The following is a 7,632-nucleotide window of genomic DNA, read 5'->3' as shown; positions in this document are numbered from 1 at the left end:
AAGTTTGTTTTCACAAAAGTCAATGCCCGAGCAAGAACCCTCTATAGCAAGAACCCTCTGCCCAAGTGTCACTGCAGCCTTATGATGCCAAGGTGACTGCTGGCGAAGGGCTCAGTAAAAGCTGAATAAGACCTTTAAGATTTGCCCCCACACTAGTAGATTTAAGCCAGTTTCCCTTCTCCTCCTTGCTTGTCTATTTTGCAGCCCACTAGGGACCATTGGCCAGCTGGGAGCCAACAGGCTGATGCCCCTTCCCTTTGATCTGGAAAGGATGGCCATGCACAGAGCTTGTGTTCCCACAATACTATGACAAACACCATGAGCAAGCAGGTCTCTTCACTCTGCCTGGCTAGGGATCGTCCTGCTGCTCTTGTCTTGCATTGTTTTCGTGGTTCTGTGCCGCTCCCGAACTAAATTAGCTGCTCCTGATTAGGCAATGAATTGGTTTTCCCCTTGAGCACTTCTTTATTTAATTCTATTGTAAGAGAGAACTCACTAAAGCAGCCCCACCCTTCCCAGGGATGAGTGTTTGCTTCCCTGTCCACAGAGAAGCATCAGTTCAGAGCCAAAACGTGCACCGAAGGGTCCATCTCGTTCTACCAGGACTCCTGTCTGTGCTCCTGCCAGGGAAGTCGGAGCAGGAGAATTGTGGGCCGCGCGTTATCAGTCAGGAGAGCAGAGCAGCTTCCTGCAAATTCTCCCTCCAGACCCATGCCTGGGAGCTGCTTACAGAGTAAGAGCTAGCCTCTCTTTTTAAAGCATGCCTCTTCTTTTTATTTTTCACAGGCAAAATTATCTTTGTAGCTTTGGGCTGGGCTGTTAACAAAGTCAGAGGTTTGTCTGCACTTTTGAAGGTGAGGTGTATTGTTATTAGCAGAGATCAGCATGACTGGGTGGGATCAGCCATGAAAGTCCCGGAAGATTTGGAGTCAGATCAGATGAAAGTTTTGCGGGACACAAAAGCAAGGCAAAATTACTGTGGATCAAGGCCGAGACCTGAGCATTGGGATTTGCGATAGACACTTAAAAAGCCCCAAACCCAACCCACAATAGGGAGGTGGGATCAGAAATTAAAAATGTGGAGAAGGCATTGGGGGATAATGCACATTCAGCTGGAGACATTTGCAAGAGAGAAGATGGAGGCTGCCTAGAGATCCCCATCCAGTGTCCCTGCTACGGACAGACTGTCTGAGAGTAAAACCTGAAGGGAAAGGGAGAGCTCGCCTTGGATCTTGCTGGGTGCAGAAAAAGCTCGTGGCTGCTCAGAGTAGCGTAGTTCTGTGTGGTGCCTTTGAGTAGATACCATGTGTGGAAGGAAGGTATTCCTTCCTTTGAGAGCTTACAGACTAATGGCATCAGCAGCACAGAATCATATCACACTGGACAAATTCTGGGAGCTGGCAGTTGTTATAGCAAGAACCCTTCCTATGGGTTCCAGGAGTGTTTTTCAGGAGGTGCTCTATGACAGTGCTTCTCAACCAGAAGGACGCATACCTGTGGGGGTATGCAAAGGTCTTTCAGGGGGTACATCAACTCATCTAGATACTTGCCTAGTTTTACAACAGGCTACATAAAAAGCACTAGCGAAGTCAGTACAAACCAAAATTTCATTCAGAATATGACTTATTTGTACTGCTCTATATACTATACACTGAAATGTAAGTACAATATTTATATTCCAATTGATTTATTTTATAATTACATGGTAAAAATGAGAAAGTCGGCAATTTGTCAGTAATAGTGTGCTGGGACACTTCTGTATTGTTATGTCTGATTGTATAAGCAAGTCATTTTTAAGTGAGGTGAAACTTGGGGTATGCAAGACAAATCAGCCTCCTGAAAGGGCATAGTAGTCTGGAAAGGTTGAGAACCACTGCTCTGTGGGCAGATGAATCAGCGGCATGTTATGGGCTGTCCTGTAACCCATCAGGAGACTCCAAGCACGAAACACCAGGAGGAATTTGGTGATTAGATTCACACCCTCAACCATAGGTGAGAGCCAAGGGGCAGAGGTCTCTCGGTTCTGCTTTAAGCAGAGACCACATGCCAGGGACACTCCCCAGAGATACTCCCAGAGAGTGATGACTGCCCACCTTCAAGCAGAGCCATCCCTTAGCGCTCCTGTTAGCCCGTAGGAGGGCCTGATGGAGACTGGCGTTACAGCGGAGATGGTGGGTGTCATAAAATTAAAGGAAAGGGTAACCACCTTTCTGTATACAGTGCTATAAAATCCCTCCTGGCCAGAGGCAAAACCCTTTCACCTGTAAAGGGTTAAGAAGCTAAGATAACCTCGCTGGCACCTGACCAAAATGACCAATGAGGAGACAAGATATTTTCAAATCGGGAGGGAGGGAAACAAAGGGTTCGTAAGTCTGTGTGATGCTTTTGCTGGGAACAGATCAAGAATGCAGTCTCAGAACTTCTGTTAGTTAGTAAGTAATCTAGCTAGAACATGCGTTAGATTTCCTTTTGTTTAATGGCTGGTAAAATAAGCTTTGCTGGATGGAATGTATATTCCTGTTTTTGTGTCTTTTTGTAACTTAAGGTTTTGCCTAGAGGGATTCTCTATGTTTTGAATCTGATTACCCTGTAAGGTATTTACCACCCTTATTTTACAGAGGTGATTTTTTTACCTTTTCTTTAATTAAAATTCTTCTTTTAAGAACTGGATTGATTTTTCATTGTTCTTAAGATCCAAGGGTTTGGGTCTGTGTTCACCTGTACAAATTGGTGAGGATTATTATCAAGCCTTCTCCAGGAAAGGGGGTGTAGAGCTTGAGGGGATATTTTGGGGGAAGACATCTCCAAGTGGTCTCTTTCCCTGTTCTTTGTTTAACACGCTTGGTGGTGGCAGCATACTGTTCAAGGACAAGGCAAAGTTTGTACCTTGGGGAAGTTTTTAACCTAAGCTGTAAAAATAAGCTTAGGGGGTCTTTCATGCAGGTCCCCACATCTGTACCTTAGAGTTCAGAGTGGGGAAGGAACCTTGACAGTGGGTCAGTCTCTAGACCCTACAGTCTCCTTCTCCCTGTGGGTTCCTTACAGACCCCACTGCAGATCACTAACAAGTGGGCTATCTAACACCTTAGGAGAAGCCAGGACATTGCCCTTGGTTGTGCTACCCTGGAGCTGATTGAGTTCTTATGGGCCACAAGGACCTTTGCAAATGGTCCCAGAGGCTCAAGCTAAGCCGTGCAGACCCTGATCTTTTCAGGGGAACTGTCCGGAGCAGCACTTAGCTTTAGAGCACATCAGACAGAGAGCCTGTGGGGCGCTGCCCGGCTGCCCGCTGGAGGGAAGGAGAGCTGTGTGGATGCAGCATGCTCAGCCCCAGGTGTGCCTGGCATTACTGTGCTAGCCACGCTCTGCACAGTGCTCCAGGAGGGAGGGCACCAGGCCTAGCCTTCCCCACCTGGGGCAGGGCTGCCTGGTGCAGAACTCTGGGAGGTGACTGTAGGGAGGCCAAAGGGGAAAAGTGTATGGGAAAGGGGAGGAAGTGGGAGGGTAGACCAAGGAGACCTGTAGGCAACATGATCCCCAACAGAGGTGACTGGCTGGTCCAGGGCAATCAGCAGAGATGAGTCCAGGCTGCAAAGCTCAGCTATGGAGCGTTTGTTCCAGGGGCCTGCATGGAGCCTGCCTGATACTGGGCAGCTTTGCTCCCTGTCCCAGCTTCTCTCATCGTCCTGGGGGCAAGTTCACACCAACCCTCCCTCCCGCTGACCTGTGAACCAGGCTCGTCCAGGCCGATTGCTGGGCTATGAGGCCGCCCTCCCCGTGCCGCCTCGAGAGTCACTCTACAAAGGGAAAAAAGACCAAATGGCTGAAAAGAGGAGAAAGACGCCATAACCCTTAACACAGCTCTCTGTCATTCTGATTTCACAAGCAAGGTTACACCACAATCAGCAGTACCCTCTATAGCATAAATACCATAGACTGAGAGAAAGCGGCAGATGTCCAAATCAGGGACATGGAACTTAAGGAAATGTACCAGAAACAAGATATGTTTTCCTCCAGCCTGTGGAAAGAGGAACTAATGGGTTTGTGAACAACCTGCCTATAAGTACCAACCAGGTACAAGCAAATTGCAGAACCAGACAGAGCGAGGTACCTGTCACCAGCTGTAGAATCGAGCGCACAGACGGTGGTAACTATACTCTTAGTCTTTCTGCTGTCTAGTTAACTAATTATTAATAAACCCAGTCAAGCTGACTGATGCGGAGGTCTCTTTAATCACTGAATAAATTTGAACCTTACTACAACCATTGTTGGTAACGAATTGGTGGCCCAGATGGGCACCTTGACAGGCAGTAGTGTTTGGTCTGATATGACAGGAATGCTCGGCCTAGTATAGTGGCAGTGGAGAGCTCAGCTGTGACTATCACAAGTCCAGCTATTTAGCACGGGGGTGGGCAAATTACGGCCTGGGGGCCGCATCCGGCCCTTCAGACGTTTTAATTCAGCCCTTGAGCTCCCGCTGGGGAGCGGGGTCTGGGGCTTGCCCTACTCCGGCGCTCCAGCTGGGGAGCAGTGTTGAGGGCTTGCCCTGCTCCGTGCAGCTCCTGCAAGCAGCAGCATGTCCCCCCTCCAGCCCCTATGCTTAGGGGCAGCATGGGGGCTCTGCACACTTCCCCGGCCAATGGGAGCTGCAGGGGTAGCACCTGCGGATGGGGCAGCATGCAGAGCCGCCTGGCTACGCCACCATGTAGGAGCCAGAGGGGGGACATGCTGTTGCTTCCAGGAGCTACTTGAGGTAGCTACCCGGAGCCTGCACCCCTCACCCCGCCCTACGCCCCAACCCCCTGCCCCAGCCATGATTCCCCTCCTGCCCTCTGAACCCCTCGGTCCCAGCCCAGAGCACCCTCCTGCATCCCCAACCTCTCATCCCCAGCCCCACCCCAAAGCCCGCACCCCCAGCCAGAGCCCTCACCCCGCCCCCGATCCCCAATCTGTGAGCATTCATGGCCCGCCACATACAATTTCCATACCCAGATATGGCCCTCGGGCCAAAAAGTTTGCCCAGCCCTGGTCTAGCACACCGCAGTGCACCTAATCCGATCTAAGACCGATCCATGGGGTCATGTGTGTTCATGGCTTGGTTCGAAAGCTGAGAAGACACCCAAGGTTAAGGAGTTAAGAGAGGGAGCAAAGTGGGGAACTAAAAATGCTGCTTCAGAATATGAATAGTGTAAATTCTGGCTCGGAATGGCCACAAGGAAAGCTCAGGAAATGTCAGATTGATTGTGGTGAGATGAGTGTAAGGAAGTTAAGTTGGCACAAAGAACCTAAGGAGTTGAGAAGTGCTTCCCAGGTGGCACAGGAGCAATTCATTGTGGCAAAGCAGGGTGTCCCGGGGATTCGTGTTAAGTGCTGGAAGGAACAGGAGGACTTGAGAGAGCAGGTTCATGATTGAAGGGGACAAATTGCAGCACTGAGTGAGAGAGCTGAGGAGTGTAGAATGCTAAGAAAAGTAAATGAGCAAGGGAAGGAAAAGATGCAAGAATTAACCACAGACGCAAACAGACTCAGGTGCTCATTAGGTGAAAGAAAAATTGCAGCTACACAGGTCCAAGAAACACCAGTGATCTACAAGGTAATTGTGGGTGGTTGTCCTGAAGGAGAAACTGAGAAGAACCTAAATGAGAGAGATTATCTGGGGAAATTACCAGTTTGGAATAAAGATCAAATCAGCCTGATGGTAGATCCAGACGACACCCCTAAAAGGAAATTGTAATGTTAACCCTAAAGCAACCAAAATTGCTAGTTTAAAAAGGAAAGCACTATGATTGTAGCAAATTTTAGACTGACCCAAACGATATAGTTGGCTATTGGCTACAAAGCAGGTAAAAATTGCTACTACGCAACTGCATGATTTGGAAATTTGAATGAGCCATAAAATGCTTTTGAAAATTGGCATATTGGTGTGATTGATGCCTCTCACCCCATTTCCTGGGGGCATGGGTGTGCGTGTCCATGGACTCACATGAGCCTGAATTAAGGGAGTGGAAAAAACGGCTCCATTCATTAATTCAAATTAATTCAAAGTTTAAGCAAAAGGTGCTTAACAAGAGATGCAATAAAGTTGTGCGATTGTGAAAGGTTTAAAGGACCTAAATGAACACTCTCTGTCAATAGAACCCTATTTAAAAAGGAAGGTGTATGTGAAATGTATGTGTCAAATAAATTGGCTTTCAAAGGATTCTGCTAAAAATCCATTTGCTTCAATAATTAAAGAGCTAAAATTTTTTATTTTGAACATGTAATGGTAAAGGTGAGACAAGTTAGCCTTGTTGAAGTAAAAGTATGTCAAGTAATTCCTGGGATAATTTAAAGTTAAAGGTATTAAGTCCTCAATTGTTGCTGTGCCTTTGAGTTATGATTTTTAGTTCCAAGTCGAAAAGCTGACAGGGGACCCTGAAAAGCAAAAGGCAGCAACATCACTTGGACTCTGGGGCCAGCAGCCAACATGTTGCTGTACAAAGATAAAGAGGAATTGCCTTTCCTGGCAGGCACTGTTAAATGGTTTTGTCTGTGAAAAAATAACTAGACAAGCAGAACTGCTTTTAACCAAGGATTTGGTTTAATGGGCATTAAGAATTGTTGCCCATGGACGCCGGTCCTAAAACATGACAAATGTCAAACAAAGCAATTAATTTTTGAAGTCCTCAAACCTTTGTTTTATATTTAAACAATGGAGCTTGGACTCTGAAGCAGAACACATGTAACTAATATCAGCTGGCTTTGTTGTAGCAATGACACCATGCCTTTGAAATAGATGCCCCTTTAAACAAGGCGATGCCTGATGTAAATGTCAAAACGAAATTAGTAAATGCAAACAGGTGGAAACAAAACCCTATTCATCACCCTTCTAACCTGCAAAAAAGTGCAGGGGGTGAAGAGGGTAGGAGAAAAAGTAAAAGGAGGTAAATTGAAGTATTAAGCATATGTATAGAATGCTTTGTTGCTTGCTTATTGGTCATGTGGGCTATTAGTTAAATGTTGTTGGTTTAATAAGTTAATAGATACAGAAGTTGTTATTTTTATCCTCTGTGAAGACAACCCTCATTTCTCCCCATCTCCTCTGGAAAACGTTTCACTTCTGAAACTTTTGTAAGTAACCCTGTTTCCTCTATTCTTTCTGAACTGCTTCCCGAGATCATGGTGATTTGGCTCCACTGCTTTGTTCTAACCTGTTTATCGGAACCATGGAATATCCTGGGTTCTGACTGTATGGTTCACCAGGGCTGCATTGTTGAGTTAACTAACCATCTTTGTGTGTAGCAACTGGTTGGTCTGTGGCAGGAAATGATCCTGTATGTAACAGTAACTGATTGCCATATCACTGCAGCAGTTCAAAAGGCTGCCTGTTACGATCTGTCAGGTCTTTATAATAAACTCACTCTTTTCAGGATATTGTACAACCTGGGGTTGAAGCAAGAGCCCCAGCCTTGCTCAGCATAAACATGACTGTGAAATAATGCCTGTCATGGTTACTGTTCCAGGTCCTATCCCAATAGCATCCATATGCAGCTGAAAGCATGAATTCCTTACTACAGCTGGGTGTCCACCAACCCTGTGTCTCTATCCTGGGCAAACCTCATTGAATTAAGTTAAACCCTAAACAACATTGCA

The sequence above is a fragment of the Eretmochelys imbricata genome, chromosome 10 (assembly GCF_965152235.1).
Source record: "Eretmochelys imbricata isolate rEreImb1 chromosome 10, rEreImb1.hap1, whole genome shotgun sequence".
Lineage (NCBI taxonomy): Eukaryota > Metazoa > Chordata > Testudines > Cheloniidae > Eretmochelys > Eretmochelys imbricata.
The sequence above is the reverse complement of the archived record's forward strand: the minus strand, read 5'-3'. Positions refer to the sequence as shown.